Source organism: Mustela nivalis, assembly GCF_964662115.1.
Source record: "Mustela nivalis genome assembly, chromosome: 7".
NCBI lineage: Eukaryota > Metazoa > Chordata > Mammalia > Carnivora > Mustelidae > Mustela > Mustela nivalis.
This window is the reverse complement of record NC_139026.1, coordinates 21,028,505-21,056,180: the sequence shown is the minus strand read 5'-3', so window position 1 is coordinate 21,056,180 and position 27,676 is coordinate 21,028,505. Positions and strand designations below refer to the sequence as shown.

Below are 27,676 nucleotides of genomic sequence, written 5' to 3'. Positions count from 1 at the left end.
AAGTTACTAAAGAAGGCCAAAGGGTTTGGTTATGAAAAGAAAATTGAAAATAGTTAGCCTATTGTGGGAAAAAGGTTCTGTAAATCTCAGTCAAGAGGTTTTTGACCATAATCATGATAAATGAGAGTTTAAAAGGGCATAATTTTATTTAAAGTATTCTGTGAATATTATTATTAGGTTATTATCCCCTCTGTGGTTTCACCAAAATGACTATAATCGCAATTTCAAAATGCTTTATATTGTCCAAGTCCTCTAGTGATAAGCAATCACTTCTCTAAGTAAAAGAAAATTTAAGTATTAGCATATAAACTTTGTCTTTTGAATAATAGTTTCTAGCATCATGATACTTGGTAACATTTTTATTAAGAATTATCAAAAGGCAACTATTTACTTGCTTGTTTCAGTGGCCAACCTCTATAGATTACTCATATCAAAGAGAATGGTAAGTTGATATAAAAGCTCCCCAAATTTGTATTTGGTGGATTGAGGGCAGGAATGGCTCCACTATGCAACAGCTCCCTGTAGCCATACTCTACTCTGTATCCATTCTTCCCACATGACTCTGGGGATGGCCGTGTGCCTTGCTTTGGTCTATGGGACAACAGCCAACATAATAGAAGCAGAGACTTGAAAAGCACTTGTACACTGGGGGCTTGCAAACTTGCTGACAGGTGAACAAGCCCAAATTTGTCTGAAAGATAATGAACTACATTATTACCCTGTTGTTTGAAATTGTAGGTTTTATTGTTTTTCAAGTATGATGGGGCTAACAGATCAGGAGACAATTGCCATTGAAAAGATAAACTGTTACAGATTCCAAGAGAAGGGAGGATGTCATGCCCTCCCTTCCTCCTCCTGGGGGAAACCCAGGGTTAGTTAGGAGGCCAAATGAGTAAGGGACGAGGAGGGCTGGAGCCTTTATTGTCATTTCTCCGTGAAGGAGAGGAAGAAACAGGGTAATCAGGTTTAGGATTCGCTAGTCTGATTGGCTAGAATCATTTCAGCAGCTTCTAGAGCTTAGATAGAGACTCTCCCTAGTTGTTTGATACCTGGCCCTGGTGTGATTAGGCCTGGTGATAGGAGGCCCTGAGTGTGGTTGGGGTATGTCTCTAGATTGGTTGGTTTGCATATGAAAGGCATGTTTACTATCTCTAAGATATAGCTAGCCCTGGGAGGGGCAGTTCCTCCAGGGACAAAAAGGTCCCAAGATGTTAAAGAATCAAAACCAAAAAAACAAAATAAAACAAACCTGAAGCAAAAAGGCATGGGTTATACATCAGCCATCTCTGTTACCTTAGACGATAGCCAAGTTTCTTACATTTGAGTGAGGTCATCCATGACCTATCAATCTCAGGCCAATATGCCAACTGACCACCCATGATGAGAAAACCTAGCCAAGATTAGCTGAGGCTGGCCCAGACCAGAAGAAAATACTCCCCAGAATCATGAGCTATATAAATGGCTATTATTTTGATATTGAGTTTTGGAGTGGTTGATATACCATGATTCAGACTGTGTCCCAGTTTTCAGAGAAGAATTAATATAATGTTCAAAATATATTCTTGGGGTGCCTGGGTGGCTCAGTGGGTTAAAGCCTCTGCCTTCAGCTCAGGTCATGATCCCAGAGTCCTGGGATCAAGGCCCACATTGGGTTCTCTGCTCAGCGGGGAGCCTACTTCCTCCTCTCTCTCTCTCTGCCTGCCTCTCTGCCTACTTGTGATCTCTGTCTGTCAAATAAATAAATAAAATCTTAAAAAAAAACCACAAAAACCAAAAAAATATATATATTCTGGCAATGTTTATATTTTCACTTCTACAAACAAAGATAGTAATAGTATACACCTATAAGTGTTGTGAAGACTTAATAAAATAACAGAAGTAAAGCAGTTAGAACAATGCCAGTGGCATAGAAGACATTAAATATTATTTCTTCTATTATAATTTTTAATCTAAAGGGTTTCATTTTTACAAATAAATATAGTAGTGATTGTATTAGATACTCAATAAAGATTGTTATTTTGACATAGTAAATATAATAGGATTTACTCCTTTGTTTCTGCTTATATGTTTTGAAAATATACTTTGGGAAGAATTTTTGCACTTTATTACTATTTTTTTACTGTAACTAGGTAAAGTATATAGATTAAACTGTTTTCATAACTTGTCTCATTTAATTTCACACTTCTCTTTTGATAAGTGGATATTTCATGCTAAGGTACAGAACTAAATATGTGTGAATTCCAATCTGATAGTTACTCAAAGCATCATTAGCATTTCAAAGAAATGTCAGAGAAAGTATCTAATAAGTAAGCATTTCAATCTCTTTTTACTCATCTTTGCCCTGTCTTTAGCATATAAATACCTGAATAACAATAAAACCTCAAATTTTATGTCAAGATAAAAACAAATTATGGAAAATGTGTGATTTTATTCTTGTACAATAAATCATAACTTTTGTCTTCTGGGTCATTTTATTTCTCTTTAGAAAATAAAAAATTTCTCCATTTCCAGGGATTTGAGTGCTGATATTGATATTAATAGAAATCCTGTGGTGTTGGTTGTTATTTTTCCTCTCTCATTTGTGATTTTATTTCTTTGGGTCTTTTCTCTTTTCTTATTGATAAATCAGGCTGGAGATTTATCAATTTTGTTATTTTTTTCAAAGAACCAGCTCCTGGTTTCATTGTTTTTCTTTTTTTCTTTCTTTTCTTTTTTCTTTCTTTTTTTTTTTAGTTTCTATACCATTTATTTCTGCTCTGATCATTATTATTTCCTTCCTTCTGCTAGCTTTAGACTTGGTTTGTTTTTCTTTTTTCTAACTTCTTTTGATGTAAGGCAAGGTTTTTATTTGAGATTTTTCTTGCTTCTTGAGGTAGGCCTGTATTGCTATATACTTCCCTTTTAAGACTGCTTTTGCCGCATCCCAAAGGATCTGGATCCTTATGTTTTCATTTTCATTTGTTTCCATGTATTTTTTATTTCTTCTTTGATTTCCTGGTTAACCCATTCATTGTTTAGTTGCAATATATCTGTAGTCTTTACAAATTTTTTCTTGTGGTTGACTTCCAGTTTCATAGCATTGTGGTCAGAAAATATGCATGGTATGACTTTGATCTTTTTCTATTTGTTGAGGCCTGTTTTGTGACCTTATATGTGACCTATTCTGGAGAATGATTCATGTGTACTTGAAAAGAATGTGTATTCCTGTTTTAGGATTGAATGTTCTAAGCATCTGTATTAAGTCCATCTGGTCTAATGTGTCATTTATGATAAAGAAACGCAAAGCTAGAGGCATCACAATTCTAGACTTTAAGTTATATTACAAAGCTGTAGTGATCAAAACATATGGTATTGGCACAAAAATAGACACATAGATCAACAGAACAAAATAGAAAACCCAGAAATGAACCCATAACTATGGTTAATTAATCTTCAACAAAGCAATAAAGAATATACAGCAGGAAACAGTCTCTTCAACAAATGATATTAGGAGAACTGGACAAAAACATGCAAAAGAATGAAATTGGACCACTTTTTTATATCATACCAAAAATATATTCACAATAGATGAAAGACCTACATGTGAGACCTGAAACCACAAAAATCTTAGAGAAGAAGACAGGCAGTAACCTCTTTGACATTGGCCATAATAACTTCTTTCCAGATATGTCTACTGAAGCAAGGGAAACATAAGCAAAAATAAACTATTGGGACTAAATCAAAATAAATCAAAATAAAAAACAGTGAAGGCAACAATCAACAAAACTAAAAGGCAACCTACAAAATGGGAGAAAATATTTGCAAATGATATACCCAATAAAAGTTTAGTATCCAAGATATATAAAGAATTTATAAAACTCAGTACCCCCAAAATGAATAATCCAACTAAAAAATGGGCAGAAGACATGAATAGACATTTTTCTAAAGAAGGCATAGAGAGGGCCAACAGACACATGAAAAGATGCTCAACATAACTGATCATCAGGGAAATACAAATCAAAACTATAATGAAATACTACCTCACACCTGTCAAAATAGCTAAAATCAGTAACACAAGAAACAACAGATGTTGGGTGAGGATGTGGAGAAAACTGTTGGAGGGAATAGAAACTGGTGCAGGCACTGTGGAAAATAGTATGGAGGTTCCTTAAAAAGTTAAAAATAGAACTACCCTATGATAGGTGTTTACCCAAAGAATACAAAAGTACTAATTTAAAAGGATACAGGTACCCCAATGTTTATGGCAGATTATCTACAATAGCCTAATTATGCAAATAGCCCAAGTGTCCATTGACTGATGAATGGATGAAGAAGATGTAGATGTTATCGAGTGGAATATTATTCAGCCATAAATAGAATCTTATTGGAATGGAATGGAATGGAATGAAATATTGGAATATTATTCAGTCATAAAAAAGAATGAAATCTTGCCATTTGCAATAACATACATAGAGCTAGAGAGTATTACACTAAGTGGAATAAGTCAGTCAGAGAAAGACAAATACCATATGATTTCATTTATGTGGAATTTAAGAAACAAAACAAATGAGTAAGGGATGAAAAAGAAGAGAGAGAGACAAACCAGGAAACAGACTCTTTATTATCGAGAACAGCTTGATGGTTATCAGACAGAAAGATAGGGAGTTGGGTTAAGTAGGTGATGGGGATTAAGGAGTGCACTTGTGATGAGCACTGGGTGTTGTATGGAAGTGTTGAATAACCATATTGTATACATGAAGCTAATATTATATTGTATGCTAACTAACCAGAATCTAAATAAAAACACAATAATTGGGGGTGCCTGGGTGGCTTAGTTGGTTAAATGTTTGACTCTTGTCAATCTCAGGTCACAATCTCAGGGTTCTGAGATTGAGTCTCTTGTCAGGCTTTGTGTTTATTGGGGATTCTGCTTGAGATTTTCTCTCTCCTCCCCCCTCTAAACTTCTCCTGCTCCCTCTCTCCCTCAAATAAATAAATAGATTAAAATAAAACATATAATAATGAAAGAATAAAATGAGCAATGATTATAACAAACAAACAAAACACCAGCTATGGTGATAACTTCAATAAAACAGATATCAAGAAATCCCTGTGGACCTGGAAAATGGATAGGCAAAACCAAATCAGGTGATAGCAACAAAATCCAGAACTGGATCTGCAGCTATGTAGCTGTAGTGGTGAAAAGAAAATGAAACTGGATGGACCCTGCAACCCATGAAATTGCCATTAGATTCTGATTAACCAAAGGAAAGGGCCCAGTACTAAGCAGGATGCCAAGCAGTAGAATCTGAGAACAACTAGCAGAACTTGAAAAAATCCTGCAAAAAGACAACAGGAAGCAGCTTAAGCCCTTGAGAATCTCAGGAATATCCAATAAAGACATGCTTTTAGTAAGGCTAGAGACAGTCTGAAGAAAATTTTCAGGAGCAGAACCTAAATTGAACAGGGTAAAAATATCAGAGACCTCAAGGAGAAAAAACATTTTATATAATGGGCAAGTGGGAGTTGCATGGGAGGCAGTGGTCCAGAGAAGGGAGACCTTGGACATAGTAGTAGCAAAATACAATGTTAAACTTTGAGACTACTACTATGGAAAGCAAAGTGAATGGAGTTCTGGAGAACACCAAAGTAATGATAAATCTTTCTTAATCAAGCAGAGAAACTCTCCTATTTCTCAATACTTCATGGTAAGAACAAAGGAGAAAGTCCTTGAGCAGTGAAACGGGTAAAATTATTCTCATACGGTATGGCTCATGCCTATTCTCATATAGCAACCTCTTCTGAATGAATATTTCAGGACATCTCTTCTCATTAAACATGGTAAATAAAAAAGGATTTTAATAGAACTCCATTTAAAGACATTATAAGAAAAAGAAATGAAAATGAATGTTGAAGAGTCAATAAAAACAAATAAAAAATGTGACCCCGGGGCCCCTGGGTGGCTCAGTGGGTTAAAGCCTCTGCCTTCAGTTCAGGTCATGATCCCAGGGGCCTGGGATGGAGCCCCACATTGAACTCTCTGCTCAGCAGGGAGCCTGCTTCCTCCTCTCTCTCTGACTGTCTCTCAGCCTATTTGTGATCTCTCTCTCTCTCTCTCTCTGTGTCAAATAAATAAATAAATAAGATCTTTAAAGAAATTTCCTAAAAATGAGTATTCTGTTAAAAAAAAAAAAGTGGCCCCAAGGAGTTTGAAAACTGCAACCCTAAAATTAAAAAGTATTTTTAATAAATTAAAATCATCTAAGATCTGAAGGAAAAACCTATATGATAAGTAGAGGCTCAGATATGAGATGCCTGGTCATTTCCTTTTCTTTTTCCCATTCACTCCATACAATTCTGTCCTAAAGTCATTAGATGAGGAAAAGTGAGATGCATCCATACCTTCAGTGGAGAATGGAGATTTGCAGTGACCCAGAGTTGAGAATCAGGGCTCAAAGAGGGTAATGGTGGTGTCCATGTTTGGGGCAATCCAGAATGGCATGTTGGGGTCCATGCAGGTTAGGAGGGTGTCCACATGTGGAGTAGCCCAGTATGGAGTGTCAGGGTCCACCTGGGGGTGGGAAAGAACCTATGAAGGGGGAATGGCCTGGCGGAAGGAATCAGCAAAACAAGGAGAATATCCCTGCAGAGAGGTGGTCTAGGGTTGTCAAAACCATGAAACAGGGCAAGGAAAATGTCCCTGTCCAGAAGAGAAAAGTGTTCATGCATGGAGTAGCCTGGCATGGGATGTCAAAGCCCAATCAGAGAAAGGAGCATGTACAGCAATGGCCTGCTGTAAGGTGCAGCCCCAGGAGGATGAGCGGGGTGTTTACACAGAGAGATAAACTGGTATGGAGAATCAAATTTCAGCCAAGGGGAGAAAGCTGTCTGAGTGGTGAGGATGCGAATCTGGGAGATTTGTTATTTACAGAGAGGTTAATCAAATAAGCAACTACATGGATAATGGGAGCCACATTTCTTACCAAACAGTTTAAGGGAGAATTTTTAAATATGAAGAGGAAGAAAACTAGAGTGAACCTATGATGTTAGATTGGAATTGGAGATACCAATGTTTTCAAGATACATAAATAAAAAGAGATGTAAATATGTATTTGTGTGTATATGTATTTATACATATAGATTACCTACCTCTGTCAACTAAGAAGGTGTGGGAAATTGAAATCCCAGTAGCAGTAAGTAAAGCCTACATTTTGGCTTCTAAATATATTTTCCACTCAAATCAACAATGGTCCATTGAGAAATTACTATATTATGGCCAATGAAGGGAAGGTGTAAGATGAGCCTGGAACCTTGTGCCAGAAAGCAAAGAAGTACTCAGAGTGATGAGGCATGTTAGGAGGATAGAGAAGCCAGATTGGCAGGGCTCCAACTGTTTAGACTGAGGACAATTTTAGGAACAAAATAAGTTATGACAGTTAATGGGTTATAATCTATCAGATAAAATAGGAACACATGAGCCCATAAAAATATATAAATAAATGAATGATTTAAAAGTTTGATTAGGAATGAGAAATTTAAATAATTTCAATGACCTCCCCATAAAATACTTAATTATAAAGTGAGAAAGTAACACTGCAGTGAAGAATTCTGCAAGGTGCTATCCTAATCAAATGATCAAGAAGAACATCACCAATAATATAGCAAATAAAAATCTTGGTCCACCTGATAGGATGCAATGAGAAAAACATAGAATCACTTTTGAATTTTCCTGCCAAAGATGCATAATCTAAATCTACTCAGGCAGAAATATGAGATAAAACCCAATTTTTTGAGACTAAAGAGACATGACAACTAAATGCAACATGGGATCCTCAGCTAGATTCTCTTCTCACAGAAATTATTACTGGGGAAAGTAGGAAAACCTGAATGAGGTATGAAGAATAGATGGTAGCAATGTATTGATGGTAATTTTCTGATTTTGTTCCATTGTGGTTGTGGAAGAACGCACGTTCTAGCATGGTGTAGGAAATGCCATGCTAAAGTAGTATTTCTCTAAGTGTTGTCCAGGGATGCTTGGGGTCCCCAAGATCTTCTCAGGGGTTCCATGAGATCAAAACAATTTTCAGACTAATACCACGACATTTATTTGCCCTTTTCACTCTCATTATCTCATGAGTGCAATGGAGTTGTTCAGAAGTTACATGATGTATCTTTCCACAGTGGAAATGGGTGATGACTCTTAAGGTCTTGCTGTAGGGACTGGCACACTATCACTTCTCACATCTACTGACAGAATAAAGTCATGTGTCTGAGCCTAAAGTAAATGGAGTGGGAATATAAATGCCACGTACTGTACTGCAGTACAGTGTAACAGGAAGAAAAGGGAGTGAAGAATTGAGAGCAGTAATCACTTCTACCACAGAATACCTCTAATGTTTCCCTTTTAAAAATGATGCTTTCTCTAATTTTTGGATACATATCATTTATTAAGTTAAATACTTTCTTTCATATTCCAACTTTGCTGAGAATTTTAATTATAAGTGAATATTGAGTTTCTGTCAAATGATTTTCTTCACCTATTGAGTTGATGATGTAGTTTTTCTCCTTTAATCTGTTAGTGTAAAGAACACATTTTCTTATGTTAAACACACTGGATATTAATGGGATGAACTGGCCAAAATGAATTTTCCTTTTAATGTCCCACTAAATTTGGTTTACTAGTACTTTGTTTAGGACTTTTGCATCTACGTTAATGAATGAAACAGGCCTGTAGTCTTTCCTTTCTTATACTATGTAGTTTTGATATGAATCTTACTAGTGACATATGAACTAGTTGGAGAAAATTTCTACTTTTTCAATTTTCTACAGTGGTTTGTATAAGATTACAGTGTCTGTTTCTTTCTTTTTTTAAATTTTTATTTTATTTTATTTTATTTATAAACATATAATGTATTATTAGCCCCAGGGGTACGATCTGTGAATCACCAGGTTTACACACTTCACAACACTCACCATAGCACATACCCTCCCCAATGTCCATAACCCAACCACCCTCTCCCGACCTCCCCTCCCCCCAGCAACCCTCAGTTTGTTTTGTGAGATTAAGAGTCTCTTATGGTTTGTCTTCCTCCTGAGCCCAACTTGTTTCATTTATTCTTTTCCTATTCCCCCTCCAACCCCCCAGGTTGCATCTCCACTTCCTCATATCAGGGAGATCATATGATAGTTGTCTTTCTCTGTTTCTTAAGAGCTATATTTAATTTACCTTTAAAATGATCTGGGCTCAGACAGAGGATCATAGGAGAAGAGAGGGAAGAATCAAACAGGATGAAACCAGAGAGGGAGACAAACCATAAAAGACTTTTAATCTCAGGAAACAAACAGAGGGTTGCTGGAGGGGAGGAGGTTGGGAGGGATGGGGAAGCTGAGTGATGGTCATTAGGGAGGGTGTGTGCTATGGAGAGTGCTGTGAATTGTGTAAAACTGATGCATCACAGACCTATCCCCTTGTAACAAATAATATATTATATCTACTTTTAGGTGTATAAAAATTCTGTTTCTGATTTTGCATAGCAGTTTTTATTACTTTTTCATTCATTTCTGTTCATTACCATTTCCTTTTTCCTACTTTCCTGGGTTTTTTCTATCATTTCTTATAAAAATTTCTTTAATTTGTGTTTAGCTCATTAGTCTTTAGCATTTATTACTTTCTAATATAAAGATTTAACATTTCTAAGTTCCACTTATGCTGCTTTCACCATGTTTGATATTTATATTTACATTTTTATTTAAATATAAACATCTTTAAGTTAGAATTTGGTGTCTCATTTTTCATGAGTTACTTGGAATGTGTGTATTTAAATTCATATTGTGATGGGGATATATATGGGAGTCTTTAAAATGTAGTATATATGGATCTGAGTCTTTGATGTGCATTGAAACTTGCATATAGCCAAGTTAAGATAGATTTTTATCAATGTTTCATGAGAATAGCATGTATTCTCTAATTGTTGAGTACCAAGCTCTATGTATTTTCTGTATTTTCCTAGATTAAGTTTATTAATTGAGCTGTTAAAATATTCCATTAATTGAGGTATGTTGAAATCTCCCTGTTTTAGTGGACTTGTGATTTTTCCTTCTACTTCTATTAAATATATATATAGCATATGATGCATATCATATGCATAATCTTTAAGTATATATATTTAGAATTTTATATTTCCCTGGTGAATTGAACATTGTAATATTCCATAGTGACTTTAAAAAAAAAAAAAGATTTTATTTATTTATTTGACAGAGAGAGAGAGAGAGAGCACAAGTAGGCAGAAAGGCAGGCAGAGAGAGGGGGGAAGCAGGCTCCCTGTTGATGCTGGACTCAATCCCAGGATTCTGAGATCATGACCTGAGCCAAAGGCAGAGGCTTAACCCACTGAGCCACCCAGGTGCCCATTCCATAGTGACTTTTTATAACCTGGAAACGCCTCTAGTGTTAAAGTCTACTTGGCTTGAAACTGATATAGTTACCCAATTTTCTTTGAGCTAGTATTTCTCAGGTATAACTTCTTTCATCTTTCCTTCCTTGTGTGGGGGTGTGTGCCCTTAGCTATAGCTGTGTCTGTTTTAAAGAGCAAAAATCTGGATTTTATTTTTCTACCATCTAAACAACCTCCTCATTTTAACTGGTGAAATTAGCAAATTTATGTGGATTTTGGTGGTTACATATTTCGATTTTGTTCTACTACTTTATGTTTTGATATCTATTTATCTTTCATATTCTTTTTTCATCTCTAGTCCCTTTTTTGTTCTTTTTTTCTCATTAGTATTTTTCGTATATCTTAGAATTTATGTAATTTATTTTTATTCTTTTGGTATACATAAAATTTTACCATACATTTTTAATTTAACAAAGTCTGAAGTTTAATAGTACCTTATCCACCCACTTCCTCAACAATTTTAAGATTTTAGATCACTTGAAATTTACTTGTTCTCTAATACAGGCTGTTCTTAGTGTTTTAATTCTGTTTACTTTTCCAAATCAGATATTATTATTTTATTCAGACTATTTTTATTTTAATTTGCATATATGTTTACTGTCTTATTTATTCATTATTACTTCCTCAGAACATCTTGAGATCATTTTCTTTCATGAAGTAACCTTTGAGATTTATCTTTTGGAAAAAATAAGTCTTGGTGATAAATGCTTTCAGTTTTTTAACTAAATAACTTTATATTACATTTTCATTTATTAAAAATAAGGTTTTTAAAGTTCACAAGACTTTTTTAGACTGATGATTATTTTCTCTCCTACTTTGAAGATATTATTGTACTCGTTTTGGCATCTATCATTTTCTTGATAAGATGGCTATCATTACACCTATGTTTTTTGTTGCAGGTGACCCATCATTTCTCTACTTGCTTTGAGAAACTCTTTTGTATTTTTCAATTTCATAATAATGTATCTTAGTGTGGATTTCCCTTTATTTGTCCTGTTTGAAATACACTGTATGTCCAGGACCTTTGATTTCATGTTTTAACAGTTGTGGAAAAAATTCAGCCATTATCCAACACAAAGCTTCCTATCCTATATACTCTTTTTATTTCATCCTGAATATCTGATTAAGTGCATGTTACCCTTATTATTCCATCTTTCATATCTTTTCATGTCTTCCTCATTTTTTGCCTCTTTGGCTCTCTGTGCTACACTTTGGGCAATATCTTCAAATTTCTCATCCAAGTTACCAATTCTCTCTTCATCTCTGCCTAATCTGCTATTTTGAAATTCTGTTCATTTAGAAGTTTTTTTAAAGGATTTTATTTATTTTACAGAGAGAGATCACAAGTAGGCAGAGAGCAGGCAGAGACAGAGGGGGAAGCAGGCTCCCTGCTGAGCAGAGAGCCCGATGCAGGGCTCGATCCCAGGACCCTGAAACCATGACCTGTCCTGAAGGCAGAGGCTTTAACCCACTGAGTCACCCATGTGCCCCTCATTTAGAATTTTTAAAAATACTTTATTTATTTATTTGTCAGAGAGAGAGAGAGAGCGCATGAGCTGAGGGGCAGAGAGAGAAGCAGGTTCCAAGCCTTTGCTTAGCTTGGAACCAACCTGCTTCTCTCTCTGGTCACTATGAGACCCAATCCCAGGACCTTGGGATCATGACCTGAGCTGAAGGAAGATGCTTAACTGACTGAGTCACGCAGATGTCTCTCATTTAGAATTTTTTTTAAAAATTTCAAGTGTTATTTTTTCATATTGAGAAATGCCATTTATTTTTCAAATTTGCCTGCTATTTACTGATAATCCTTGTTTTTACTCATCTTTGTGATTGGGCATTTAGTTTTTGAAATATATTATAACTTCTAAATATATTATTGTTTTATTTCCTATTTTCAGTAACAATGCCTATAGTCACTGGAGACTAGATATGTATTTGCTTTTTTTGATGATACCTACATACAGTGATTTGCTATTTAAGGTGAATAGAAGTAATTTATTGTTACCTCACCACTTGATCTTAATCTATGAAATGCTGTCATTTCCCTCCAGAGAGACTTTATATTTGCCTTCAGTTTCCCTTGACTCAGCCTTCTAACTTTAATCACTGAACCAGGGCACAGAGTCTAAATAGCAGTGCTATTATTGACATATGCACTCAGAGAAATATTGACTTTCTTGTCTTTTAATACGCATTTTAGAGAGCAAAGCTTGTTAGAGGAGGCAACATCTAAAAGAATGTCCTGTTCAGAATGTATTTGTTCTGTTGCAGAAAGATAACTCAGAGCACTTCATCTGCCATAATACCTTGTGGTAAAATTTTTTTTTATTATAAAAAGTGTATTCATAAAGATTTCAGTTTAAAAAATCCAGTTAAGGGGCACTTGGGTGGATTGGTTAAGCGTTCAACTCTTGATTTCAGCTCAGGTAAGATTTCAGGATTTTAAGATTGAGTCCTGTATTGGGCTCCACACTCAGCACAGAGTCTCCTTAAGATTCTCGCCCTCTGTCCCTTTCCCCCAACACTCCCATCCCACTTGTATATGCTCTCTCTCTCAAAAAATGACATTAAATTAAAAATCCATCTCATTGTGACTCTTTAACTGATTTTACCCTACTAAATTAGGTAGAATTAATAATAAATTGCTTTGCCATGCACGTTAGCACTTTGTAATATATGACACACTATATGAATCAATAAATAATCCTGAGTATTACATAAATGAAGAAGCTTACTATAATTATGAACACAAAGCAAATCTTTTTAAAACTAAGATTCCCCTTAAATGTGTATTTATAAAGAACACGAAAGAAATTCATGGAGTTTTGGTAATCTTTAAGCATTATAATTGCTCTAGGATATTCAGAAAAATGATAATCATGCAAAAATAATCATAGGCTGCATTTTGTATTTATATCCTAAATCACTAAAGAGAACAAGGAGCGAAGATGGTGGAGAAGTAGCAGGCTGAGGCTACTTCAGGTAGCAGGAGATCAGCTAGATAGCTTATCTAAACATTGCAAACACCTACAAATCCAATGGGAGATCAAAGAGAAGAACAGCAATTCTAGAAACAGAAAATCAACCCCTTTCTGAAAGGTAGGACTGGCAGAGAAGTGAATCCAAAGCGACGGGAAGATAGACCTGGGGGGGAGGGGCTGGCTCCCAGAGGCGGAGCAACAGAGCACAAAATCGGGACTTTTAAAAGTCTGTTCTGCTGAGGGACATCTCTCCAGAGGCTAAACCGGGGTGAAGCCCACGTGGGGTCAGCGTGGCCCCAGGTCCCACAGGGTCACAGAAGGATCGGGGGTGTCTGAGTGTCGCAGAGCTTGCAGGTATTAGAATGGGGAAGCCAGCTACAGAGACAGAGCCGAGGAGTGAGCTTTCAGCTCAGGGTTACCTTGAACGGGTCGCAGCCTGGGTGAGCTTGGAGCGTGGTGGGAGGCCAGGGAGACGGGAGTTGTGGGGCGCTATTCTCTGAGGGTGCACTGAAGGGTGGGGCCCCGAGTGCTCAGCTCCTCTGGGCTGGAGACCAGGAGGCCGCCATTTTCATTCCCGTCTTCCGGAACTCTACAGAAAGCACTCAGGAAACAAAAGCTCCCGAAAGTGAAACCTAGCGGATTACTTAGCCCAGCCCCTGGTAAGGGTGGTGCAATTCCGCCTGGGGCAAAGACACTTGAGAATCACTACAACAGACCCCTCCCCCAGAAGATCAACAAGAAATCCAGCCAGGACCAAGTTCACCTACCAAGGAGTACAGGTTCAATACCAAGGAGAGCAGAGGAATTCCAGAGGAGGATAAAAAAGTAAAGCACTGAACTCATGGCTTTCTTTAGTCTTGCAATTAATTTAATTTGGTGTTTGTTTTTTTTTCCAATTTTTTTTCTTCTGCTGCTAAATTTTTTAAAAATTTTACGCTTTTCTTTTTTAACGTTTTTTAACTAGTTTATCTAATATATATATATATATTTTCTTTTTTTATATTTTTTCTTTGTTCGTTTTCTTTTTTTAATTTTTTTTTTCTGAACCTCTTTTTATCCCTTGCCTCTCCCCCCCCCCCCCCACGATTTGGGGTATCTTCTGATTTGGTTAAAGCGTATTTTTCTGGGGTCTTTGCCACCCTTTTAGTATTTTACTTGCTCCTTCATATACTCTTATCTGCACAAAATGACAAGGCAGAAAAATTCACCACAACAAAAGAACAAGAGGCAGTACTGAAGGCTAGGGACCTAATCAATACAGACATTGGAAATATGTCAGATCTAGAGTTCAGAATGACGATTCTCAAGGTTCTAGCCGGGCTCAAAAAAGGCATGGAAGATATTGAGAAACCTTCTCGGGAGATATAAAAGCCCTTTCTGGAAAAATAAAAGAACTAAAATCTAACCAAGTTGAAATAAAAAAAGCTATTAATGAGGTGCAATAAAAAAAAAATGGAGGCTCTCACTGCTAGAATAAATGAGGCAGAAGAAAGAATTAGTGATATAAAAGACCAAATGACAGAGAATAAAGAAGCTGAGTAAAAGAGGTACAAACAGCTACTGGACCATGAGGGGAGAAATCGAGAGATAAGTGACACCATAAGACGAAACAACATTAGAATAATTGGGATTCCAGAAGAAGAGAGAGAGGAGAGCAGAAGGTATATTGGTGAGAATTATTGTAGACAATTTCCCCAATATGGCAAAGGGAACAAGCATCAAAATCCAGGAGGCGCAGAGAACCCCCCCTCAAAATCAACAAGAATAGGTCCACACCCCGTCGCCTAATAGTAAAATTTACAAGTCCTACTGACAAAGAGAAAATCCTGAAAGCAGCCTGGGAAAAGAAGTCTATAACATACAATGGTAAAAATATTAGATTGGCAGCAGACTTACCCACAGAGACCTGGCAGGCCAGAAAGAACTGGCATGGTATATTCAGAGCACTAAACGAGAAAACATGCAGCCAAGAATACTATATCCAGCTAGGCTATTATTGAAAATAGGAGAGATTAAAAGCTTCCAGGATAAACAAAAACTGAAAGAATTTGCAAACACCAAACCAGCTCTAAAGGAAATATTGAAAGGGTCCTCTAAGCAAAGAGAGAGCCTAAAAGTAATAGATCAAAAAGGAACAGAGGCAATATACAGTAACAGTCACCTTACAGGCAATACAATTGCACTAAATTTATATCTCTTAATAGTTACCTTGAATGTTAATGGGCTAAATGACCCAATCAAAAAACACAGGGTATCAGAATGGATAAAAAAACAAAACCCATCTATATGTTGCCTACAAGAAACTCATTTCAGACCTGAAAATACCTCCAGATTTAAAGTGAGGGGGTGGAAAAGAATTTACCGTGCTAATGGACATCAGAAGAAAGCAGGAGTGGCAATCCTTATATCAGACCAATTAGACTTTAAGTCAAAGACTATAATAAAGGATGAGGAAGGACACTATATCATACTCAAAGGATCTGTCCAACAAGAATACCTAACAATTTTAAGTATCTATGCCCCTAACGTGGGAGCAGCCAACTATATAAACCAATTAATAACAAAATCAAAGAAACATATCAACAATAATACAATAATAGTAGGGGACTTTAACACTCCCCTCACTGAAATGGACTGGTCATCCAAGCAAAAGATCAACAAGGAAATAAAGGCCTTAAATGACACACTGGGCCAGATGGACATCACAGATATATTCAGAACATTTCATTCCAAAACAACAGAATACACATTATTCCTAGTGCACATGGAACATTCTCCAGAATAGATCACATCCTCAGTCCTAAATTAGGTCTCAACCGGTATCAAAAGATTAGGATCATTACCTGCATATTTTCAGACCACAATGCTCTGAAGCTAGAACTCAATCACAAAAGGAAATTTGGAAAGAACCCAAATACATGGAGACTAAATAGCATCCTTCTAAAGAATGAATGGGTCAACCAGGAAATTAAAGAAGAATTGAAAAAATTCATGGAAACAAATGATAATGAAAACACAACAGTTCAAAATCTGTGGGACACAACAAAGGCAGTCCTGAGAGGAAAATAGATAGCGGTACAAGCCTTTCTCAAGAAACAAGAAAGGTCTCAAGTACACAACCTACCCTACACCTAAAGGAGCTAGAGAAAGAACCAGAAAGAAACCCTAAACCCAGCAGGAGAAGAGAAATCATAAAGATCAGAGCAGAAATCAATGAAATAGAAACCAAAAAAACAGTAGAACCAACCAATGAAACTAGTAGCTGGTTCTTTGAAAGAATTAATAAGATTGATAAACCCCTGGCCAGACTTATCAAAAAGAAAAGAGAAAAGACCCAAATAAATAAAATCATGAATGAAAGAGAAGAGATCACAACTAACACCAAAGAAATACAGACCATTATAAGAACATACCATGAGCAACTCTACACCAACAAATTTGTCAATCTGGAAGAAATGGATGCATTCCTAGAGACATATAAACTACCACAACTGAACCAGGAAGAAACAGAAAGCCTGAACAGACCCATAACCAGTAAGGAGATTGAAACAGTCACCAAAATCTCCAAACAAACAAAAGCCCAGGGCCAGATGGCTTTCTGGGGGAATTCTACCAAATATTTAAAGAAGAACTAATTCCTATTCTCCTGAAACTGTTCCAAAAAATAGAAATGGAAGGAAAACTTCCAAACTCATTTTATGAGGCCAGCATCACTTTGATCCCAAAATCAGACAAGGATCCCATCAAAAAAGAGAACTACAGACCAATATCCTTGATGAACACAGATGCGAAAATTCTCACCAAAATACTAGCCAGTAGGATTCAACAGTACATTAAAAGGATCATTCACCACGACCAAGTGGGATTTATTCCAGGGCTGTAAGTTTGATTCAACGTCCACAAATCAATCAACGTGATACAATTACACTAATAAAAGAAAGAACAAGAACCATATGATACTCTCAATAGATGCTGAAAAAGCATTTGACAAAGTACAGCATCCCTTCCTGATCAAAACTCTTCAAAGTGTATGGATAGAGGGCACATACCTCAATATCATCAAAGCCATCTATGAAGAACCCACCACAAATATCATTCTCAATGGAGAAAAACTGAAAGCTTTTCCACTAAGGTCAGGAACACGGCAGGGATGTCCATTATCACCACTGCTATTCAACATAGTACTAGAAGTCCTAGTCTCAGCAATCAGACAACAAAAGGATATTAAAGGCATCCAAATTAGCAAAGAAGAAGTCAAACTATCACTCTTTGCAGATGATATGATACTATATGTGGAAAACCCAAAAGACTCCACTCCAAAACTGCTAGAGCTTATATAGGAATTCTGTAAAGTGTCAGGATATAAAATCAATGCACAGAAATCAGTTGCATTTCTCTACACCAACAACAAGGCATAAGAAAGAGAAATTAAGGAGTGAATCTCATTTACAATTGCACCCAAAACTATAAGATACCTAGGAATAAACCTAACCAAAGAGGCTAAGTATCTATACTCAGAAAACTATAAAGTACTAATGAAAGAAATTGAGGAAGACACAAAGAAATGGAAATGCTCCTGGATTGGAAGAACAAATATTGTGAAAATGTTTATGCTACCCAAAGCAATCTACATATTTAATGCAATTCCAATAAAATACCATCCATTTTCTTCAAAGAAATGGAATAAATAACCCCAAAATTTATATGGAACCAGAAAAGACCTCGAATAGCCAAAGGGATATTGAAAAAGAAAGCCAAAGTTGGTGGCATCACAATTCCAGACTTCAAGCTCTATTACAAAGCTGTCATCATCAAGACAGCATGGTACTGGCACAAAAACAGACACATAGATCAATGGAACAGAATAGAGAGCCCAGAAGTAGACCCTCAACTCTATGGTCAACTAATCTTCGACAAAGCAGGAAAGAATGTCCAATGGAAAAAAAAAAAAAAAAAACAGCCTCTTCAATAAATGGTGTTGGGAAAATTGGACAGCCACATGCAGAAGAATGGAACTGGACCATTTCCTTACACCACACACAAAAATAGACTCAAAATGGATAAAGGACCTCAATGTAAGAAAGGAATCCATCAAAATCCTTGAGAAGAACACAGGCAGCAACCTCTTTGACCTCAGCCACAGCAACATCTTCCTAGGAACATCACCAAAGGCAAGGGAAGCAAGGACAAAAATGAACTATTTGGATTTCATCAAGATCAAAAGGTTTTGCCCAGCAAAGGAAACAGTTAACAAAACCAAAAGACAACTGACAGAATGGGAGAAGATATTTGCAAACAACATATCAGATAAAGGGCTAGTGTCTAAAATCTATAAAGAATTTAGCAAACTCAACACCCAAAGAACAAATAATCCAATCAAGAAATGGGCAGAAGACATGAACAGACATTTCTGCAAAAAAGACATCCAGATGGCCAACAGACACATGAAAAAGTGCTCCACATCATTCGGCATCAGGGAAATACAAATGAAAACCACAATGAGATACCACCTCACGCCAGTCAGAATGGCTAAAATTAACAAGTCAGGAAATGGCAGATGCTGGTGAGGATGTGGAGAAAGGGGAACCCTTCTACACTGTTGGTGGGAATGCAAGCTGGTGCAACCACTCTGGAAAACAGCTTGGAGGTTCCTCAAAATGTTCAAAGTAGAACTACCCTACGAACCAGCAATTGCACTACTGGGTATTTACCCTAAAGATACAAACGTAGTGATCTGAAGGGGCACGTGCACCCGAATGTTTATAGCAGCAATGTCTACAATAGTCAAACTATGGAATGAACCTAAATGTCCATCAATAGATGAATGGATAAAGAAGATGTGGTATATATACACACAATGGAATACTATGCAGCCATCAAAAGAAATGAAATCTTGCCATTTGCGATGATATGGGTGGAACTAGAGGGTATCATTCTTAGCAAAATAAGTCAACTGGAGAAAGACAACTATCATATGATCTCCGTGGTATGAGGAAGTGGAGATGCAACATGGGGGGTTAAGGGGGTAGGAGAAGAATGAATGAAACAAGATGGGATTGGGAGGGAGACAAACCATAAGTGACTCTTAAATCTCACAAAACAAACGGAGGGTTGCTGGGGGGAGGGGATTTGGGAGGGGGGTGGGGTTATGGACATTGGGAAGGTTATGTGCTATGGTGAGTGCTGTGAAGTGTGTAAACCTCGCGATTCACAGACCTGTACCCCTGGGTATAAAAATCCATTATATGTTTATAAAAAATTAAAAAATTAAAAAAAGAATAAGGAGCTAAACTTCAGTAATGTATGTGGTTGGTGTGGCTCAAAAAGCTTTTCAAGGGGTACTGGGTCTCATCAGAAATATTTAGGAGGAATGTTAACTATTTTTTGTTCATTTATAATGCAATTATATAAACTTTGTGGTAGTTTTTTTATCTGCCTTGTGCTGTTAGTCATAGAGCTGCCATGCTTTGGTTGATATGTTCATTTATATCCAAATGTTAAGAATGTCTTTTCACGTTACATATATACTAGAATCAAGTATGAATTAAACAAATAAAAATGAGCTACAGAGACAACTATAAGGAGTTCATATTCTCTTAATTCCCTAAGATTAACAATCGATTCAAGTTCCCAAAGATATGTGAAATGAATTTAAATAAATACAAATTCCATGCTTATTTCAAAAACTAAAAGACCAAGATTAAGATTCCATTACTAGGTAATGGGAATCAACACTTAATGCCTCTTCTATGTTCACGGTAATTCTGTCTCATAGGTCAATCCTCACATAAATCTCTGAAGTAGGTATTATTATCATCTATTAACTGATAAAGAATAGCTAGTAAATATATGAGGCAGTGTAGGATATAAATCTGGCTAGTCCAAAACCTGCCTCTTTCCATTCTATTACAAGGTTTTGTGCTTATGGTTTACCCCAGAATTTCCTATGGCATCAGCACATGTTGTACGGAGACAGTACAGGGAAAGCAAGAGGGACTTAAGTCCTATAAAACCACTTGTTGCAGGCAAGGGTTAAAGCTTCTATACTCAGAGACCTTCCTCCTTCTGAGGAAGAGAACAAATGAAAGACAATAGCCATCAAGGAATAGTGGTTGTCTGGGCAAAATGGGAAGTAACAAATTTAAAGCCGGCTTGCACAGGTATTTCTATTTTCCAGGAGCCCTAAAAGAATGTTGACCATGAAAAAAGGCATCATGACTGTCTGTGTCCACTAAAAAGTAATTACCATAAGATAATGACCATGGGACTGAAGGACACTTCCCCACTCCCTGCCCTTCACCCTGTGGAAAAGTGCCTTTATAGCTTTGTATGCTACCCCTTCTGGGACTGAGCTTTCTTTCTTGTTAGCTCCCTTGTATACAAGCTATCTCTAATAAAGTCCACCTGTTTTCTTTCTCTTGAAATCAGCATTCATTTCTATAACACTGGGACGCAAGAACCTGGTTTGGGGGTTCGGTAATACTGTCTTAGTATTATTGGAGTTGGAAACACACCCAGTGGTTCCCTCTTCAGGTATCAGCAGTGACCTTTGGGTACTTATTCTGATTGCAAAATTAGCCCAAAGATCATTGCTATGCTTAACTGATACATGGCTTCGGATCCAGCATGCAATAAAATTCCCTCCTCTGAACAAATTAAGATCAGCAACTGCCTTTCTGAAAATGCATCCAGGTAAACTCTGTTCTTTCTTGGCCTCTTAGTCGCACACTCTGCCAAACTCAGTATTTAATGCAGAAGCCAGAGGCTGCTGGAGTTCTGGCAGTTCCTGGACCAGAACAGACCAGGCTGTTTGGCTCTGATTTCAAACATTTATAATCTTTTCTCTTGCTCCCTTTGCTCAATATAGGAGAGAGGCTATCAGCCAATTTCCCCACCGTTTATAGCAAATCCCAAGGCTCCCTCGTTTCCAGCTGCTAAGCTGCCTGGGCAGACTGTATTACTAAATTATTGTATCTTTTTGGTAGAGTGCCTGATCTGTCTTGGCATGCACTTTGCATTGAAAGAAGCTCCTGTTGCAAGCAAAGGAAGCTAGCTACATTCACCCTTCCCACACGCCTTTCCTCTGTTACCCTCAACCACTAACTTCTTTGTTTCCTGTGTATAAACCAAGTTCATAGGGGCAGTTTCTCATCTATCTCTGACCCCCTAGGGAGTTAGGGATTTCAAAGGGAGTTCTGTGCTAGGAGTAATTCCCATAGCCTAGAGCCAGATGAATAAATGGCTTATAGTGAATAACTACATTTGGAACCAAGAGGTTTTGTTTCTCTCTTACCAAAATGTATTTCTTTGTAATACTGAAGTCACTGTAACCATGTATTTTCCTAAATAGAAGAGACTGTATTGAGGGAAGAGAGGAAAGAACCCCTTTAGCCCAAGACTATTGTTTTGAAGTGTGTAGGTCCTGGTTTTAACTTACTTTAAAAATGATTTCTGTTTTTAATACTCTCCCAACTGATTGTGGAAAGTGAAACAATGAACTGCCCTGGAGAAATGAAACGAACAAGTAAAAAAGTAGCTCTATAACCTTTAAATTAGAAAAGCAATTTCATAATATAAAAAGGGCAGACATTATTTTTAATTGTTCTAAAATGAATAATCACTCTGACTTGATTTTTAAAAGCCCTATCTTGAATTTGAATTCAAAGTCACCCAAACATCCTCAATAAAAGCTCTGGCATGTAATGCATTCATATGTATCCTGTGAGTTTCTATTCCTGCAAGCAATGAGCATCCTAAGTTTTTCTCACATGCATCCCAAGAGATGTCTCATTTCAAAAGAGCAGGAGAGTCATCAAAAGTGTAATCCTATTAACAAGACACACCACAGAAAATATACAGAAATGTTAAAGATAAATTACATCTAGCAAGTTATGTTTTAAATCAACACTGCTGTTGCTATGGCAAGAAATATTTCATGTAAAATAAAAATCCTCTATAAGGGTTTGGTGCTATAGCCATGGCAACGATGGGATGATGACTGCAGTACTGCTTAACTCTGCTCATGTTCCCATCTGACTCAGACAGAACTAGATGTGCATTAAATGCATGTAAAGTGGTCTAGAAAATCGATCATTTATTGCTATTTTTCACATGATTCCACAACTGACTAAAGAAGACATTGAAAAAAATAACAGCCTAAAAAAAGGATCTCTGTGGTTTTTTTTTTAATTTTTTTTTTTTTTTTTTTTTTTTTTTTGGAGTTTCTTATGGTCATGGAGAGCTGGAGAGCTCCATTATAGTTTAAGTGTTGGTAAATGGCATATTCAATAGTAAAACATCTCACAGTTTTTAGGTTGGGGGCATCATGTAATTTTCCACGAGGAGGAAAAAAAGGAAATGTAATCAACTCACAATTTCTACCACTTAAACACAGAAAGGGAAATATTAACTTAAAGTAAGAAAATATGGAAAGCAGTGTTCCAGCTCTGCAGAAAAGAAGGCAATTCTAATTTCTCTCCCCCTAGCCTCTTAAATCCATTCCAAATAGGTTTTTGTTCCATATTTTCCCACTGAAAAGTCCCTTGTCAATGTCAGCAAAATCTCCATATTACTAAAATGAACATTTTTTAATCCTCATCCTACTCGATCTGCCAGCTATACAATTAATACAGATAATCAACCTTCCCATATGAAACAGTTTCATTTCGCTCTTAAGATGCCATACTCTTCTGGTTTTCATCCTGTCTCACAGTCTGCTCCTAATCGTTCTCTTTGCTCATTCCTCCTCATCTCTCCATGGCTAAGCACTGAAGTGGCCCAGGGCATGGGGTTGACCTTCTTTCCCTCTCTGTGTACATTTCTTCCCTTGCAGTTTCATCCAGTTTCAGGGCTTAAAATATCACCTAAACAATGATAACTCCTGCATTTGTATTTTCTACATGATTTCTCCCCTTAACTCCATAATTGAATATCTAGATACTTTATTTTTTAAAATATATTTTTTAAAGATTTTATTCATTTATTTGACAGAGCAAGATCATAAGTAGGCAGAGAGGCAGGCAGAGAGAGAGAGAGAGAGGAGGAAGCAGGCTCCCTGCTGAGCAGAGAGCCTGTTGCTGGGCTCTCATGACCTGAGCCAAAGGCAGAGGCTTTAACCCACTGAGCCACCCAGGCACCCCTGAATATCTAGATACTTTACAGTCATTCTTATGCCTCATTTTTCTCTCACACCCCACACCCAATTATACAGTGAATCCTCGTGGCTCTACTGTTAGGGTATACCTGTAACCTTTCTATTTTTCACTCACCTTTACTCTGGGTTGCGGCCATGGTCCCCTAGCTGGCTTCCCAGGTTCCACACTGGTACCTCTACAGATAATTCTCAACACAGAAGTCAGAATAATCCTAGTAAAACCAAATCAGCTCAAAACCCCTCTGCTCAAAACTCTCCATTGGAAACTCAATTCACTCTAAGAGTCAAAACACTTAACACTAGTCTATGAGGCCATACATAATCTCACCACAATTCTATAACCTAAGCTCCTAGTACGTTCCTTTTCACTTACTTCTATCTAGCCATCGTTTTCCCCTTCTATTACTTCAACATATTAGGCAATTCTTCTGTGTCACTATCTTTGTACTTGTCATAGTTCCCTCTGCCTGGGCCTGTCTTCCCTTAGGAAGACACATGGCCCTCTCTAACATGCTCTTTAAATGTCTAGCACTAATGAGGCCTTACTTCATTATCTTCTCAAGGAGACCTCCATAAATCACTCTGTTTTAAATGGTAACTTATCCTTATCCCATTCCCTGCTTTATACTTTCTTCATGCCACCTATCAATATCAAAAACAGGTATTTTACTTATTTATGCTGCTTTCCTCCAACTAAGCTCCAGGAGGGTAGAGATTCTTTTTCTTCTTCTTCTTTTTCTAACTGTTGTATCCAGAGATTAAAACAAAGGTTGGAATATAGTAGATAATCAATAAATACTCTCTGAATAAATTAATGAAATATATATATATATAAACACACACACACACACACACACACACACACACACACATATATATTTGCATGTGAAGAACAATACTAGAGTAATATTCACCTTGCTGTTAATAGTGGTTAATAAAATAATAGGGGCACCTGGGTGGTTCAGCTGGTTAAGCATCCAACTCTTGGTTTCAGCTCAAGTCATGATCTCAGGGTCCTAGGATTGAGCCCTACACCAGGCTCTGCATTTAGTGGGAGTCTGCTTGAGGATTTCTTTCCCTCTCCCTTTGCCCCTCACCCCTCAAATAAATAAATAAATCTTAAACTTTTTTTTTTTTAAGATTTTATTTATTTGTCAGAGAGAGAGCAAGCACACAAGCAGGCAGAGTGGCAGGCTGAGGTGGAGAGAAGTGGTCTTTTATAATGGTTTGGAAGGTGCGTGTTATTTTACTTATTACTTTTTTTTTTTTAAAGATTTTATTTATTTATTTGACAGACAGAGATCACAAGTAGACAGAGATGCAGGCAGAGAGAGAGGAGGAAGCAGGCTCCCTGCTGAGCAGAGAGCCCAATGTGGGGCTTGATCCCAGGACCCTGAAATCATGACCCACGCTGAAGGCAGAGGCTTAACCCACTGAGCCACCCAGGTACCCCTACTTATTACTTTTAACGTTAACAAGACTTATCTTCAGATCTATTTCCTTCATTTATCAAGAATATCTTTTGATTTTTCTCTTTCTCAGTTAATTTTTCTTTCACTCAGTTTCTCAGTTGATTTTCTCACTGAATGCTTATAGGTGCTAGGCACTTTGTATGTGTTATCTGGCTACACTGCCACACAACTCTGGGGTAATATGTTATTCCCATTTCATAGGCGAGGAGCCTAATATTTAGAAGTGTTAAATAACTCCCTAAGGTTACACAGCCACTAGTTAGTGGAGCAGCATAGGAACCACGTAATTATGCTCTTGACTGCTAAGCCATTTTGCATCCCTGAAATAAGGAAATTAGCACACCTATCTCATTTTTCCAAACTCTCTGCCTTGCCAAATCATATCAAAATAATCTGGGGTTTTAGATAAAATGTCTACACTTTATTATATTCTATTTTGTATCTTTCTTTTTTTTTAATTTTAAAATTAAAAAAATTTTTTAAATATTAACATTTATACTGTTTTAAAATCATATTGAGAATCATTATTTGAAAATATATTCTACATCTTACAAGTTTAATTTTATATCCCCGAATCTTTTACACTGATATTTTCCTTGCTCATTAATGAGATTTGTATTATTCAGCTCTTAACCAACTAAAATATATCTGTGAGCAATTATTTCAAAAGGGTTGGGTAATTTCTAAAGTACATCTCTGAAAATGATTTACCTCTTATGATCTTGCACACTTTGGCCAGGCACATAATTCTTAAACCTAGAGTCCTAACCCATTTCTCCAAAAACTCTATAGATCCTTTTTTATTATCTTCTGGATGCTTAAAATTAAAGAATGTCTGATAACAGATTGAATTTTATTCCTTTGTAAGTAGCCTGCTTTGTTTTGATAATGTCTATCTAGATTCTTCTAGGAATTTTCCCTTATTTTTAAAATTATAAAATTTCAAAATTTCCCAGTATAAATCTGATTTTTTCAGAAATTATAATCATATTCATTACATCTGGAATTTAATATTCAAGTTTAGCTCAGGAAACTTTTCTTCTATTTTATTTTATTAATTTTTTTATTGTTACGCTTTTCTGAAATCTCTATATCATGTGCATATTGGATCTCTTGGATTTTTCTTCTATGTTTTGTCTTTTATAATTTTTCTTTTTTTCTTATAATTTTTATTTCTCTGTAAATGTCTTATATCTGCTGAATACCTTGAGTTATTCTTCTCCACTCAGGTTTTACATGATCCATGTATTTTTATTGCCATTATGGTTTTAATTTGACAAGAATATTGTTCAACTAAAACCTTTATAATGTTGACTCATCATAAATAACTGCTTATTTTGGTTTCACATAACATTAGTCTGCTGAGTCTTGTGAATACTGTTGAGATCCATTTTGACATTAGTAGTTTGGAAAACTTTTTTCTTAAGAGTAATTTTATTTTATAGGATAGCATTGTTTGGATTCTTCAGAATAAGCTTCCTTTTTTGAGGTATCATTTAATATACCTAGTTATTTTTCTACTTACTCACTCTTGCAGAAGAAAGTCTTGACTTATCTACTTTGGAGAATTGGGATGAGTTTTGTCAGAGATTGAGGGAATCCTTTTTTCCATCTTTAGGATCCAGAGGAAGGGAGAACGGAAAATCTCAGATAAACTGCCAGGGCTGCCATATGGCACAAGTCTGGGACCACTGCTGACATGGCGCAGATATACATCCTGCAGCTGTGTATGTTGGTGGCCCTGTTCAGTGAAGTTTCACTTTTTAATTTAGAGCAGGGCTCTCCAATAGATTTTCCCACAATAGAAATAGTCTATGTCTGTCTTGTCCAATATGGTAGCTACTAGCCACATCGAGCTATTATGCATTTGAAATGTAGTTGATAAAAATTAAGAATTGAATTTTCAATTTCACTAGTTTAAATATAATTTTATTTATTAAAAATATTTTATTTATTCATTTGAGAGAAGGAGAGAGGGAGAGAGAGTGTGAGAGCTGGGGGGAGCAACAGAGGGAAGAGCACACTTTCTGTTGAGCCTGGAGCCCAATGTGGGGTTCAATCCCAGGATCTGGAGATAATGACCTGAGCCAAAGGTCATTTAACTGACTGAGCCACTGAGGTGCCCCTAAATTTAATTTTAACAGTCACATGTGATAGTGGTTATTGTTAAAGGCAAAGCAGGTCTAAACCAGTGGTTTTCAAAATGTGGTCCCCAGATCAACAATATTAACCTCTCCTGGTAACTTATTAGAAATCCAAATGCTCAGGCTCTGCTCTAAAACACCATGGGTGTGGGGCTTAACAATGGTTTAACAAACCCTCTATGTGATTCTGATGCACATTAAGAATTAAGAACTACTGGTCTATAGAACATGAGTTAAGAGAGAATCAGAACTAATAGGAGTCAAATCAGTGAATTTTCTCTCTGTTGCAGTGTTTCTTTTCTGTCTTTGAGGTTAGCAGCCAGGAATTAACTGGGACAGTGTCCTCATTCTTTACCTGTGACAGTTGTCCTCATTAGGAACCAACTGTGACAATGGCTCCCCTAAGTGTAAGTCTGGAGTGAACTTGTCATTGGAACCTTGCTTGTTGATTTTTGGCAGTTAGTGTGCTCCCAGGGGCACTTGGTAGGATTCA

At 36.7% G+C, this 27,676-nt stretch overlaps 1 protein-coding gene across 16 annotated transcripts in view; it reads right to left on the bottom strand.

Moving 5' to 3' along the window:
* Window positions 1-27,676, bottom strand: part of ANKS1B (ankyrin repeat and sterile alpha motif domain containing 1B) — a 1,113,310-nt gene that overhangs the window by 455,342 nt on the left and 630,292 nt on the right. The window contains exon 1 of one of the 16 annotated variants that reach the window (XM_082739183.1): window positions 13,834-14,035. The exons of the other annotated variants lie outside the window; for them this stretch is intronic. The gene's annotated coding sequence lies outside the window, so the exon portion shown is untranslated. Of the gene's footprint in view, window positions 1-13,833; window positions 14,036-27,676 lie in introns of those variants that run through there. 16 annotated transcript variants of the gene reach the window in all.